Consider the following 16,189-nt stretch of genomic DNA (forward strand, 5'->3'; position numbering starts at 1 on the left):
CTGTAACTCGGATACTCGGGTTGCCCTGTAACTGAGATACTCTGGTTTCCCTGTAACTGAGATATTCAGGTTTCCCTGTAATTCGGATACTCCGGTTTCCCTGTAACTCGGATAGTCGGGTTTCTGTATAACTGAGCTATAACGGTTTCCCTGTAACTGAGATACTTGGGTTTCCTTGTAACTCGGATTCTCGGGTCTCCCTAGAAATCGGATACGCCGGTTTCCCTGTAACTCGGATACTCGGGTGTCCTGTAACTGAGAAACTCGGGTTTCCCTGTAACTCGGATAATCGGAATTCCCTGTAACTGAGATACTCGGGTTTCCCTGTAACTCGGATACTCGGGTTTTCTGTAACTCGGATACTCCAGTTTCCCTGTAACTGAGATACTCCTGTTTCCCTGTAACTCGGATACTCCGGTTTCCCTGTATCTCAGATATTCGGGTTTCCCTGTAACCCCGATATTCCGGTTTCCCTTTAACTGAGATACACCGGTTTCCGTAGAACTGAGACAAATAGGTTTCCCTGTAACTCGGATACTCGGGTTCCCCTGTAACTGAGGTACTCCGGTTTCCCTGTAGCTGAGATACTCCGGTATCCCGGCAACTCGGATACTCGGGTTTCCCTGTAACTAAGATATTCTGGTTTCCCTGTAACTGAGATACACCGGTTTCTCTGTAACTCGGATACTCCGGTTTCCCTGTTACTGAGATACTCTGTTTTCCCTGTAACTGAGATACCCGGGTTTCCCTGTAAGTCGGATACTCCGGTTTCACTTTAACTGATATACACCGGTTTCCCTGTAACTTATATACTCGGGTTTCCCTGCAACTGAGATACTTGGGTTTCCCTGCAACTCAGATACTCGTGTTTCCCTGTAACACGGATACTCGGGTTTCCCTGTAACTCGGATACATGGGTTTCCTTGTAACTGAGATACTCCGGTTTCCCTCTAACTGAGATACTCCGGTTTCCCTGTAACTGAGATACCCGTGTTTCCCTGCAACTCGGATACTCGGGTTTCACTGTAACTAAGATACTCCGGTTTCCCTGTAACTCGGATGCTCGGGTTTTCCTGTAACTGAGGTACTCTGGTTTCCCTGTAACTGAAATACACTGGTTTCCCTGTAACTCGTATACTCGGGTGTCCCCGTAACTGAGATATTCCGGTTTCCCCGGAATTCGGGTACTCCAGTTTCCCTGTAACTGAGAAACACCGGTTTCCCTGTAACTGAGATAAGCGGGTTTCCATGTAACTCGGATACTCCGGTTTCCCTGAAACTGATATACACCAGTTTCCCTGTAACTCAGATACTCGGGTTTCCTGTAACTGAGATACTCTGCTTTCACCGTAACTGAGATACTCGGGTTTCCCTGTTACTCAGATACACAGGTTTCCCTGTAACTCGGGTACTCGGGTTTCCCTGTTACTGAGATACTCTGGTTTCCCTGTAACTGAGATACTTGGGTTTCCCTGTAGCTCGGATACTCCGGTATCCCTGTAACTCAGATATTCGGGTTTCCCTGTAACCTCGATATTCCGGTTTCCCTTTAACTGAGATACTCCAGTTTCCCTGTAACTGAGATACACTGGTTTCCCTGTAACTTCGATACACTGGTTTCCCTGTAACTTCGATACGTTGGTTTCCCTGTAACTGCGATACTAGGGTTTCCCTGTAACTGGGATACAGGGGTTGCCCTGTAACTGGTATACTAGAGTTTCCCTATAACTGAGATACACGGATTTCCCTGTAACTCGGATACTGGGGTTTCCCTGTAACTCGGATAGTCGGGTTTCCGTATAACTGAGATATAACGGTTTCCTGTAACTGAGATACTCGGGTTTCCCTGTAACTCGTATACTCGGGTTTACTGTAACTCGTATACTCGGGTTTCCCTGTAACTGAGATACTCGGGTTTCCTGTAACTCGGATACTCGGGTTTCCCTGCAACTGAGATACTCGGGTTTCCCTGTAACTCGGATGCTCGGGTTTCCCTGTAACTCGGATGCTCGGGTTTTCCTGTAACTGAGATACTCTGGTTTCCCTGTAACTGAAATACACCGGTTTCCCTGTAACTCAGATACTCGGATGTCCCCGTAACTGAGATATACCGGTTTCCCTGTAATTCGGGTACTCTGGTTTCCCTGTAACTCGGATACATGGGTTTCCTGTAACTGAGATACTAGGGTTTCCCTGTAACTCGGATAATCGGTATTCCCTGTAACTGACATAATCGGGTTTCCTTGTAACTCGGATATTCGGGTTTCCTGTAACTCGGAAACTCGGGTTTCCCTGTAACTGAGATATTCCGGTTTCCCTATAACTCGATACTCCGGTTTCCCTTTAAGTGAGATACACCAGTTTCCCTGGAACTGAGATAAACCGCTTTCCCTGTAACTCGGATACTCGGGTTTCCGTGTAACTGAGATCCTCTGATTTCCCTGTAGCTGAGATACTCCGGTATGCCTGCAACTAGGATAGTCGGGCTTCCCTGTAACTAAGATATTCTTGTTTCCCTGTAACTGAGATACACCGGTTTCCCTGTAACTCGGACACTCGGGTTCCCCTGTTACTGAGATACTCTGGTTTTCCTGTAACAGAGATACTCGGGTTTCCCTGTCACTGCGATACTAGGGTTTCCCTGTAACTGGGATACAGGGGTTTCCCTGTAACTCGGATACTGGGGTTTCCCTGTAACTCGGATAGTCGGGTTTCCATATAACTGAGATATAACGGTCTCCCAGTAACTGAGATACTCGGGTTTCCTTGTAACTCGGGTTCTTGTGTTTCCCTAGAACTCGGATACTTCGGTTTCCGTGTAAATCGGTTACTTGGGTTTCCTGTAACTGAGATACTCGGGTTTCCCTGTAACTCCAATAATCGGTATTCCCTGTAACAGAGATACTCGGGTTTCCCTGTAACTCGGATACTCGAGTTTCCCTGTAACTGAGGTACTCCGGTTTCCCAGTAACTGAGATACTCGTGTTTCCATGTAACTCGGATACTCGGGTTTCCCTGTAACTGAGGTACTCTGGTTTCCCTGTAGCTGAGCTACTCCGGTATCCCTGCAACTCGGATACTTGGGATTCCCTGTTACTGAGATACTCTGGTTTCCCTGTAACTGAGATACTCAGGTTTTGCTGTAAGTCGGATACTCCGATTTCCCTGTAACTGTTATACACCAGTTTCCCTGTAACTTATATACTCGGGTTTCCCTGTAACTGAGATATTCCGGTTTCCCTGTAACTCAGATAATCGGTATTCCCTGTAACTGACATACTCGGGTTTCCCTGTAACTCGGATACTCGGGTTTCCTGTAACTCGGATACTCCGGTTTCCCTGTAACTGAGATATTCCGGTTTCCCTGTAACTCGATACTCCGGTTTCCCTGTAACTCGGATACTCGGGTTTCCTGTAACTCGCATACTCGGGTTTCTCTGTAACTGAGATATTCCGGTTTCCCTGTAACTCGATACTCCAGTTTCCCTTTAACTGAGATATACCGATTTCCCTGGAACTGAGATAAACAGGTTTCCCTGTAACTCGGATACACGGGTTTCCTTGTAACTGAGATACTCCGGTTTCCCTCTAACTGAGATACTCCGGTTTCCCTGTAACTGAGATACCCGTGTTTCCCTGCAACTCGGATACTCGGGTTTCACTGTAACTAAGATACTCGGGTTTCCCTGTAACTCGCATGCTCGGGTTTCCTGTAACTCGGATACTCCGGTTTCCCTGTAACTGAGATATTCCGGTTTCCCTGTAACTCGATACTCCGGTTTCCCTGTAACTCGGATACTCAGGTTTCCTGTAACTCGCATACTCGGGTTTCTCTGTAACTGAGATATTCCGGTTTCCCTGTAACTCGATACTCCGGTTTCCCTTTAACTGAGATATACCGGTTTCCCTGGAACTGAGATAAACAGGTTTCCCTGTAACTCGGATACACGGGTTTCCTTGTAACTGAGATACTCCGGTTTCCCTCTAACTGAGATACTCCGGTTTCCCTGTAACTGAGATACCCGTGTTTCCCTGCAACTCGGATACTCGGGTTTCACTGTAACTAAGATACTCGGGTTTCCCTGTAACTCGGATGCTCGGGTTTTCCTGTAACTGAGGTACTCTGGTTTCCATGTAACTGAAATACACTAGTTTCCCTGTAACTCGTATACTCGGGTGTCCCCGTAACTGAGATATTCCGGTTTCCCCGGAATTCGGGTACTCCAGTTTCCCTGTAACTGAGAAACACCGGTTTCCCTGTAACTGAGATAAGCGGGTTTCCATGTAACTCGGATACTCCGGTTTCCCTGTAACTGAGATACTCTGTTTTCCCTGTAACTGAGATACCCGGGTTTCCCTGTAAGTCGGATACTCCGGTTTCACTTTAACTGATATACACCGGTTTCCCTGTAACTTATATACTCGGGTTTCCCTGCAACTGAGATACTTGGGTTTCCCTGCAACTCAGATACTCGTGTTTCCCTGTAACACGGATACTCGGGTTTCCCTGTAACTCGGATACATGGGTTTCCTTGTAACTGAGATACTCCGGTTTCCCTCTAACTGAGATACTCCGGTTTCCCTGTAACTGAGATACCCGTGTTCCCCTGCAACTCGGATACTCGGGTTTCACTGTAACTAAGATACTCGGGTTTCCCTGTAACTCGGATGCTCGGGTTTTCCTGTAACTGAGGTACTCTGGTTTCCCTGTAACTGAAATACACTGGTTTCCCTGTAACTCGTATACTCGGGTGTCCCCGTAACTGAGATATTCCGGTTTCCCCGGAATTCGGGTACTCCAGTTTCCCTGTAACTGAGAAACACCGGTTTCCCTGTAACTGAGATAAGCGGGTTTCCATGTAACTCGGATACTCCGGTTTCCCTGAAACTGATATACACCAGTTTCCCTGTAACTCAGATACTCGGGTTTCCTGTAACTGAGATACTCTGCTTTCACCGTAACTGAGATACTCGGGTTTCCCTGTTACTCAGATACACAGGTTTCCCTGTAACTCGGGTACTCGGGTTTCCCTGTTACTGAGATACTCTGGTTTCCCTGTAACTGAGATACTTGGGTTTCCCTGTAGCTCGGATACTCCGGTTTCCCTGTAACTCAGATATTCGGGTTTCCCTGTAACCTCGATATTCCGGTTTCCCTTTAACTGAGATACTCCAGTTTCCCTGTAACTGAGATACACTGGTTTCCCTGTAACTTCGATACGTTGGTTTCCCTGTAACTGCGATACTAGGGTTTCCCTGTAACTGGGATACAGGGGTTGCCCTGTAACTGGTATACTAGAGTTTCCCTGTAACTGAGATACACGGATTTCCCTGTAACTCGGATACTGGGGTTTCCCTGTAACTCGGATAGTCGGGTTTCCGTATAACTGAGATATAACGGTTTCCTGTAACTGAGATACTCGGGTTTCCCTGTAACTCGTATACTCGGGTTTACTGTAACTCGGATACTCGGGTTTCCCTGTAACTGAGATACTCGGGTTTCCTGTAACTCGGATACTCGGGTTTCCCTGCAACTGAGATACTCGGGTTTCCCTGTAACTCGGATGCTCGGGTTTCCCTGTAACTCGGATGCTCGGGTTTTCCTGTAACTGAGATACTCTGGTTTCCCTGTAACTGAAATACACCGGTTTCCCTGTAACTCAGATACTCGGATGTCCCCGTAACTGAGATATACCGGTTTCCCTGTAATTCGGGTACTCTGGTTTCCCTGTAACTCGGATACATGGGTTTCCTGTAACTGAGATACTAGGGTTTCCCTGTAACTCGGATAATCGGTATTCCCTGTAACTGACATAATCGGGTTTCCTTGTAACTCGGATATTCGGGTTTCCTGTAACTCGGAAACTCGGGTTTCCCTGTAACTGAGATATTCCGGTTTCCCTATAACTCGATACTCCGGTTTCCCTTTAAGTGAGATACACCAGTTTCCCTGGAACGGAGATAAACCGCTTTCCCTGTAACTCGGATACTCCGGTTTCCATGTAAATTGGTTACTTGGGTTTCCTGTAACTGAGATACTCGGGTTTCCCTGTAACTCCAATAATCGGTATTCCCTGTAACAGAGATACTCGGGTTTCCCTGTAACTCGGATACTCGGGTTTCCCCTGTAACTGAGGTACTCCGGTTTCCCAGTAACTGAGATACTCGTGTTTCCATGTAACTCGGATACTCGGGTTTCCCCTGTAACTGAGGTACTCTGGTTTCCCTGTAGCTGAGCTACTCCGGTATCCCTGCAACTCGGATACTTGGGATTCCCTGTTACTGAGATACTCTGGTTTCCCTGTAACTGAGATACTCAGGTTTTGCTGTAAGTCGGATACTCCGATTTCCCTGTAACTGTTATACACCAGTTTCCCTGTAACTTATATACTCGGGTTTCCCTGTAACTGAGATATTCCGGTTTCCCTGTAACTCAGATAATCGGTATTCCCTGTAACTGACATACTCGGGTTTCCCTGTAACTCGGATACTCGGGTTTCCTGTAACTCGGATACTCTGGTTTCCCTGTAACTGAGATATTCCGGTTTCCCTGTAACTCGATACTCCGGTTTCCCTGTAACTCGGATACTCGGGTTTCCTGTAACTCGCATACTCGGGTTTCTCTGTAACTGAGATATTCCGGTTTCCCTGTAACTCGATACTCCGGTTTCCCTTTAACTGAGATATACCGGTTTCCCTGGAACTGAGATAAACAGGTTTCCCTGTAACTCGGATACACGGGTTTCCTTGTAACTGAGATACTCCGGTTTCCCTCTAACTGAGATACTCCGTTTCCCTGTAACTGAGATACCCGTGTTTCCCTGCAACTCGGATACTCGGGTTTCACTGTAACTAAGATACTCGGGTTTCTCTGTAACTCGGATGCTCGGGTTTCCTGTAACTCGGATACTCCGGTTTCCCTGTAACTGAGATATTCCGGTTTCCCTGTAACTCGATACTCCGGTTTCCCTGTAACTCGGATACTCGGGTTTCCTGTAACTCGCATACTCGGGTTTCTCTGTAACTGAGATATTCCGGTTTCCCTGTAACTCGATACTCCGGTTTCCCTTTAACTGAGATATACCGGTTTCCCTGGAACTGAGATAAACAGGTTTCCCTGTAACTCGGATACACGGGTTTCCTTGTAACTGAGATACTCCGGTTTCCCTCTAACTGAGATACTCCGGTTTCCCCTGTAACTGAGATACCCGTGTTTCCCTGCAACTCGGATACTCGGGTTTCACTGTAACTAAGATACTCGGGTTTCCCTGTAACTCGGATGCTCGGGGTTTTCCTGTAACTGAGGTACTCTGGTTTCCATGTAACTGAAATACACTGGCTTCCCTGTAAACTCGTATACTCGGGTGTCCCCGTAACTGAGATATTCCGGTTTCCCCGGAATTCGGGTACTCCAGTTTCCCCTGTAACTGAGAAACACCGGTTTCCCTGTAACTGAGATAAGCGGGTTTCCATGTAACTCGGATACTCCGGTTTCCCTGTAACTGAGATACTCTGTTTTCCCTGTAACTGAGATACCCGGGTTTCCCTGTAAGTCGGATACTCCGGTTTCACTTTAACTGATATACACCGGTTTCGCTGTAACTTATATACTCGGGTTTCCCTGCAACTGAGATACTTGGGTTTCCCTGCAACTCAGATACTCGTGTTTCCCTGTAACACGGATACTCGGGTTTCCCTGTAACTCGGATACATGGGTTTCCTTGTAACTGAGATACTCCGGTTTCCCTCTAACTGAGATACTCCGGTTTCCCTGTAACTGAGATACCCGTGTTTCCCTGCAACCTCGGATACTCGGGTTTCACTGTAACTAAGATACTCCGGTTTCCCTGTAACTCGGGATGCTCGGGTTTTCCTGTAACTGAGGTACTCTGGTTTCCCTGTAACTGAAATACACTGGTTTCCCTGTAACTCGTATACTCGGGTGTCCCCGTAACTGAGATATTCCGGTTTCCCCGGAATTCGGGGTACTCCAGTTTCCCTGTAACTGAGAAACACCGGTTTCCCTGTAACTGAGATAAGCGGGTTTCCATGTAACTCGGATACTCCGGTTTCCCTGAAACTGATATACACCAGTTTCCCTGTAACTCAGATACTCGGGTTTCCTGTAACTGAGATACTCTGCTTTCACTGTAACTGAGATACTCGGGTTTACCTGTTACTCAGATACACAGGTTTCCCTGTAACTCGGGTACTCGGGTTTCCCTGTTACTGAGATACTCTGGTTTCCCTGTAACTGAGATACTTGGGTTTCCCCTGTAGCTCGGATACTCCGGTTTCCCTGTAACTCAGATATTCGGGTTTCCCTGTAACCTCGATATTCCGGTTTCCCTTTAACTGAGATACTCCAGTTTCCCTGTAACTGAGATACACGGGTTTCCCTGTAACTTCGATACGTTGGTTTCCCTGTAACTGCGATACTAGGGTTTCCCTGTAACTGGGATACAAGGGGTTGCCCTGTAACTGGTATACTAGAGTTTCCCTGTAACTGAGATACACGGATTTCCCTGTAACTCGGATACTGGGGTTTCCCTGTAACTCGGATAGTCGGGTTTCCGTATAACTGAGATATAACGGTTTCCTGTAACTGAGATACTCGGGTTTCCCTGTAACTCGTATACTCGGGTTTACTGTAACTCGGATACTCGGGTTTCCCTGTAACTGAGATACTCGGGTTTCCTGTAACTCGGATACTCGGGTTTCCCTGCAACTGAGATACTCGGGTTTCCCCTGTAACTCGGATGCTCGGGTTTCCCTGTAACTCGGATGCTCGGGTTTTCCTGTAACTGAGATACTCTGGTTTCCCTGTAACTGAAATACACCGGTTTCCCTGTAACTCAGATACTCGGATGTCCCCGTAACTGAGATATACCGGTTTCCCCTGTAATTCGGGGTACTCTGGTTTCCCTGTAACTCGGATACATGGGTTTCCTGTAACTGAGATACTAGGTTTCCCTGTAACTCGGATAATCGGTATTCCCTGTAACTGACATAATCGGGTTTCCTTGTAACTCGGATATTCGGGTTTCCTGTAACTCGGAAACTCGGGTTTCCCTGTAACTGAGATATTCCGGTTTCCCTATAACTCGATACTCCGGTTTCCCTTTAAGTGAGATACACCAGTTTCCCTGGAACTGAGATAAACCGCTTTCCCTGTAACTCGGATACTCCGGTTTCCATGTAAATTGGTTACTTGGGTTTCCTGTAACAGAGATACTCGGGTTTCCCTGTAACTCGGATACTCGGGTTTCCCTGTAACTGAGGTACTCCGGTTTCCCAGTAACTGAGATACTCGTGTTTCCATGTAACTCGGATACTCGGGTTTCCCTGTAACTGAGGTACTCTGGTTTCCCTGTAGCTGAGCTACTCCGGTATCCCTGCAACTCGGATACTTGGGATTCCCTGTTACTGAGATACTCTGGTTTCCCTGTAACTGAGATACTCAGGTTTTGCTGTAAGTCGGATACTCGGGTTTCACTGTAACTAAGATACTCGGGTTTCCTGTAACTCGGATGCTCGGGTTTTCCTGTAACTGAGGTACTCTGGTTTCCATGTAACTGAAATACACTGGCTTCCCTGTAACTCGTATACTCGGGTGTCCCCGTAACTGAGATATTCCGGTTTCCCCGGAATTCGGGTACTCCAGTTTCCCTGTAACTGAGAAACACCGGTTTCCCTGTAACTGAGATAAGCGGGTTTCCATGTAACTCGGATACTCCGGTTTCCCTGTAACTGAGATACTCTGTTTTCCCTGTAACTGAGATACCCGGGTTTCCCTGTAAGTCGGATACTCCGGTTTCACTTTAACTGATATACACCGGTTTCGCTGTAACTTATATACTCGGGTTTCCCTGCAACTGAGATACTTGGGTTTCCCTGCAACTCAGATACTCGTGTTTCCCTGTAACACGGATACTCGGGTTTCCCTGTAACTCGGATACATGGGTTTCCTTGTAACTGAGATACTCCGGTTTCCCTCTAACTGAGATACTCCGGTTTCCCTGTAACTGAGATACCCGTGTTTCCCTGCAACTCGGATACTCGGGTTTCACTGTAACTAAGATACTCGGGTTTCCCTGTAACTCGGATGCTCGGGTTTTCCTGTAACTGAGGTACTCTGGTTTCCCTGTAACTGAAATACACTGGTTTCCCTGTAACTCGTATACTCGGGTGTCCCCGTAACTGAGATATTCCGGTTTCCCCGGAATTCGGGTACTCCAGTTTCCCTGTAACTGAGAAACACCGGTTTCCCTGTAACTGAGATAAGCGGGTTTCCATGTAACTCGGATACTCCGGTTTCCCTGAAACTGATATACACCAGTTTCCCTGTAACTCAGATACTCGGGTTTCCTGTAACTGAGATACTCTGCTTTCACCGTAACTGAGATACTCGGGTTTACCTGTTACTCAGATACACAGGTTTCCCTGTAACTCGGGTACTCGGGTTTCCCTGTTACTGAGATACTCTGGTTTCCCTGTAACTGAGATACTTGGGTTTCCCTGTAGCTCGGATACTCCGGTTTCCCTGTAACTCAGATATTCGGGTTTCCCTGTAACCTCGATATTCCGGTTTCCCTTTAACTGAGATACTCCAGTTTCCCTGTAACTGAGATACACGGGTTTCCCTGTAACTTCGATACGTTGGTTTCCCTGTAACTGCGATACTAGGGTTTCCCTGTAACTGGGATACAGGGGTTGCCCTGTAACTGGTATACTAGAGTTTCCCTGTAACTGAGATACACGGATTTCCCTGTAACTCGGATACTGGGGTTTCCCTGTAACTCGGATAGTCGGGTTTCCGTATAACTGAGATATAACGGTTTCCTGTAACTGAGATACTCGGGTTTCCCTGTAACTCGTATACTCGGGTTTACTGTAACTCGGATACTCGGGTTTCCCTGTAACTGAGATACTCGGGTTTCCTGTAACTCGGATACTCGGGTTTCCCTGCAACTGAGATACTCGGGTTTCCCTGTAACTCGGATGCTCGGGTTTCCCTGTAACTCGGATGCTCGGGTTTTCCTGTAACTGAGATACTCTGGTTTCCCTGTAACTGAAATACACCGGTTTCCCTGTAACTCAGATACTCGGATGTCCCCGTAACTGAGATATACCGGTTTCCCTGTAATTCGGGTACTCTGGTTTCCCTGTAACTCGGATACATGGGTTTCCTGTAACTGAGATACTAGGGTTTCCCTGTAACTCGGATAATCGGTATTCCCTGTAACTGACATAATCGGGTTTCCTTGTAACTCGGATATTCGGGTTTCCTGTAACTCGGAAACTCGGGTTTCCCTGTAACTGAGATATTCCGGTTTCCCTATAACTCGATACTCCGGTTTCCCTTTAAGTGAGATACACCAGTTTCCCTGGAAATGAGATAAACCGCTTTCCCTGTAACTCGGATACTCCGGTTTCCATGTAAATTGGTTACTTGGGTTTCCTGTAACTGAGATACTCGGGTTTCCCTGTAACTCCAATAATCGGTATTCCCTGTAACAGAGATACTCGGGTTTCCCTGTAACTCGGATACTCGGGTTTCCCTGTAACTGAGGTACTCCGGTTTCCCAGTAACTGAGATACTCGTGTTTCCATGTAACTCGGATACTCGGGTTTCCCTGTAACTGAGGTACTCTGGTTTCCCTGTAGCTGAGCTACTCCGGTATCCCTGCAACTCGGATACTTGGGATTCCCTGTTACTGAGATACTCTGGTTTCCCTGTAACTGAGATACTCAGGTTTTGCTGTAAGTCGGATACTCGGGTTTCACTGTAACTAAGATAGTCGGGTTTCCCTGTAACTCGGATGCTCGGGTTTTCCTGTAACTGAGGTACTCTGGTTTCCCTGTAACTGAAATACACTGGTTTCCCTGTAACTCGTATACTCGGGTGTCCCCGTAACTGAGATATTCCGGTTTCCCCGGAATTCGGGTACTCCAGTTTCCCTGTAACTGAGAAACACCGGTTTCCCTGTAACTGAGATAAGCGGGTTTCCATGTAACTCGGATACTCCGGTTTCCCTGAAACTGATATACACCAGTTTCCCTGTAACTCAGATACTCGGGTTTCCTGTAACTGAGATACTCTGCTTTCACCGTAACTGAGATACTCGGGTTTCCCTGTTACTCAGATACACAGGTTTCCCTGTAACTCGGGTACTCGGGTTTCCCTGTTACTGAGATACTCTGGTTTCCCTGTAACTGAGATACTTGGGTTTCCCTGTAACTGCGATACTAGGGTTTCCCTGTAACTGGGATACAGGGGTTGCCCTGTAACTGGTATACTAGAGTTTCACTGTAACTGAGATACACGGATTTCCCTGTAACTCGGATACTGGGGTTTCCCTGTAACTCGGATAGTCGGGTTTCCGTATAACTGAGATATAACGGTTTCCTGTAACTGAGATACTCGGGTTTCCCTGTAACTCGTATACTCGGGTTTACTGTAACTCGGATACTCGGGTTTCCCTGTAACTGAGATACTCGGGTTTCCTGTAACTCGGATACTCGGGTTTCCCTGCAACTGAGATACTCGGGTTTCCCTGTAACTCGGATGCTCGGGTTTCCCTGTAACTCGGATGCTCGGGTTTTCCTGTAACTGAGATACTCTGGTTTCCCTGTAACTGAAATACACCGGTTTCCCTGTAACTCAGATACTCGGATGTCCCCGTAACTGAGATATACCGGTTTCCCTGTAATTCGGGTACTCTGGTTTCCCTGTAACTCGGATACATGGGTTTCCTGTAACTGAGATACTAGGGTTTCCCTGTAACTCGGATAATCGGTATTCCCTGTAACTGACATAATCGGGTTTCCTTGTAACTCGGATATTCGGGTTTCCTGTAACTCGGAAACTCGGGTTTCCCTGTAACTGAGATATTCCGGTTTCCCTATAACTCGATACTCCGGTTTCCCTTTAAGTGAGATACACCAGTTTCCCTGGAACTGAGATAAACCGCTTTCCCTGTAACTCGGATACTCCGGTTTCCATGTAAATTGGTTACTTGGGTTTCCTGTAACTGAGATACTCGGGTTTCCCTGTAACTCCAATAATCGGTATTCCCTGTAACAGAGATACTCGGGTTTCCCTGTAACTCGGATACTCGGGTTTCCCTGTAACTGAGGTACTCCGGTTTCCCAGTAACTGAGATACTCGTGTTTCCATGTAACTCGGATACTCGGGTTTCCCTGTAACTGAGGTACTCTGGTTTCCCTGTAGCTGAGCTACTCCGGTATCCCTGCAACTCGGATACTTGGGATTCCCTGTTACTGAGATACTCTGGTTTCCCTGTAACTGAGATACTCAGGTTTTGCTGTAAGTCGGATACTCGGGTTTCACTGTAACTAAGATACTCGGGTTTCCCTGTAACTCGGATGCTCGGGTTTTCCTGTAACTGAGGTACTCTGGTTTCCCTGTAACTGAAATACACTGGTTTCCCTGTAACTCGTATACTCGGGTGTCCCCGTAACTGAGATATTCCGGTTTCCCCGGAATTCGGGTACTCCAGTTTCCCTGTAACTGAGAAACACCGGTTTCCCTGTAACTGAGATAAGCGGGTTTCCATGTAACTCGGATACTCCGGTTTCCCTGAAACTGATATACACCAGTTTCCCTGTAACTCAGATACTCGGGTTTCCTGTAACTGAGATACTCTGCTTTCACCGTAACTGAGATACTCGGGTTTCCCTGTTACTCAGATACACAGGTTTCCCTGTAACTCGGGTACTCGGGTTTCCCTGTTACTGAGATACTCTGGTTTCCCTGTAACTGAGATACTTGGGTTTCCCTGTAACTGCGATACTAGGGTTTCCCTGTAACTGGGATACAGGGGTTGCCCTGTAACTGGTATACTAGAGTTTCCCTGTAACTGAGATACACGGATTTCCCTGTAACTCGGATACTGGGGTTTCCCTGTAACTCGGATAGTCGGGTTTCCGTATAACTGAGATATAACGGTTTCCTGTAACTGAGATACTCGGGTTTCCCTGTAACTCGTATACTCGGGTTTACTGTAACTCGGATACTCGGGTTTCCCTGTAACTGAGATACTCGGGTTTCCTGTAACTCGGATACTCGGGTTTCCCTGCAACTGAGATACTCGGGTTTCCCTGTAACTCGGATGCTCGGGTTTCCCTGTAACTCGGATGCTCGGGTTTTCCTGTAACTGAGATACTCTGGTTTCCCTGTAACTGAAATACACCGGTTTCCCTGTAACTCAGATACTCGGATGTCCCCGTAACTGAGATATACCGGTTTCCCTGTAATTCGGGTACTCTGGTTTCCCTGTAACTCGGATACATGGGTTTCCTGTAACTGAGATACTAGGGTTTCCCTGTAACTCGGATAATCGGTATTCCCTGTAACTGACATAATCGGGTTTCCTTGTAACTCGGATATTCGGGTTTCCTGTAACTCGGAAACTCGGGTTTCCCTGTAACTGAGATATTCCGGTTTCCCTATAACTCGATACTCCGGTTTCCCTTTAAGTGAGATACACCAGTTTGCCTGGAACTGAGATAAACCGCTTTCCCTGTAACTCGGATACTCGTGTTTCCGTGTAACTGAGATCCTCTGATTTCCCTGTAGCTGAGATACTCCGGTATGCCTGCAACTAGGATAGTCGGGCTTCCCTGTAACTAAGATATTCTTGTTTCCCTGTAACTGAGATACACCGGTTTCCCTGTAACTCGGATACTCGGGTTTCCCTGTTACTGAGATACTCTGGTTTCCCTGTAACTGAGATACTCGGGTTTCGCTGTAAGTCGGATACTCCGGTTTCCCTGTAACTTATATACTCTGGTTTTCCTGTAACAGAGATACTCGGGTTTCCCTGTCACTGCGATACTAGGGTTTCCCTGTAACTGGGATACAGGGGTTTCCCTGTAACTCGGATACTGGGGTTTCCCTGTAACTCGGATAGTCGGGTTTCCATATAACTGAGATATAACGGTCTCCCAGTAACTGAGATACTCGGGTTTCCTTGTAACTCGGGTTCTTGTGTTTCCCTAGAACTCGGATACTCCGGTTTCCGTGTAAATCGGTTACTTGGGTTTCCTGTAACTGAGATACTCGGGTTTCCCTGTAACTCCAATAATCGGTATTCCCTGTAACAAAGATACTCGGGTTTCCCTGTAACTCGGATACTCGGGTTTCCCTGTAACTGAGGTACTCCGGTTTCCCAGTAACTGAGATACTCGTGTTTCCATGTAACTCGGATACTCGGGTTTCCCTGTAACTGAGGTACTCTGGTTTCCCTGTAGCTGAGCTACTCCGGTATCCCTGCAACTCGGATACTTGGGATTCCCTGTAACTGAGATATTCCGGTTTCCCTGTAATTCAGATAATCGGTATTCCCTGTAACTGACATACTCGGGTTTCCCTGTAACTCGGATACTCGGGTTTCCTGTAACTCGGATACTCCGGTTTCCCTGTAACTGAGATATTCCGGTTTCCCTGTAACTCGATACTCCGGTTTCCCTGTAACTCGGATACTCGGGTTTCCTGTAACTCGCATACTCGGGTTTCTCTGTAACTGAGATATTCCGGTTTCCCTGTAACTCGATACTCCGGTTTCCCTTTAACTGAGATATACCGGTTTCCCTGGAACTGAGATAAACAGGTTTCCCTGTAACTCGGATACACGGGTTTCCTTGTAACTGAGATACTCCGGTTTCCCTCTAACTGAGATACTCCGGTTTCCCAGTAACTGAGATACCCGTGTTTCCCTGCAACTCGGATACTCGGGTTTCACTGTAACTAAGATACTCGGGTTTCCCTGTAACTCGCATGCTCGGGTTTCCTGTAACTCGGATACTCCGGTTTCCCTGTAACTGAGATATTCCGGTTTCCCTGTAACTCGATACTCCGGTTTCCCTGTAACTCGGATACTCGGGTTTCCTGTAACTCGCATACTCGGGTTTCTCTGTAACTGAGATATTCCGGTTTCCCTGTAACTCGATACTCCGGTTTCCCTTTAACTGAGATATACCGGTTTCCCTGGAACTGAGATAAACAGGTTTCCCTGTAACTCGGATACACGGGTTTCCTTGTAACTGAGATACTCCGGTTTCCCTCTAACTGAGATACTCCGGTTTCCCTGTAACTGAGATACCCGTGTTTCCCTGCAACTCGGATACTCGGGTTTCACTGTAACTAAGATACTCGGGTTTCCCT

This window comes from Mobula birostris, unplaced genomic scaffold (genome assembly GCF_030028105.1).
Source record: "Mobula birostris isolate sMobBir1 unplaced genomic scaffold, sMobBir1.hap1 scaffold_851, whole genome shotgun sequence".
Classification (NCBI taxonomy): Eukaryota; Metazoa; Chordata; class Chondrichthyes; order Myliobatiformes; family Myliobatidae; genus Mobula; species Mobula birostris.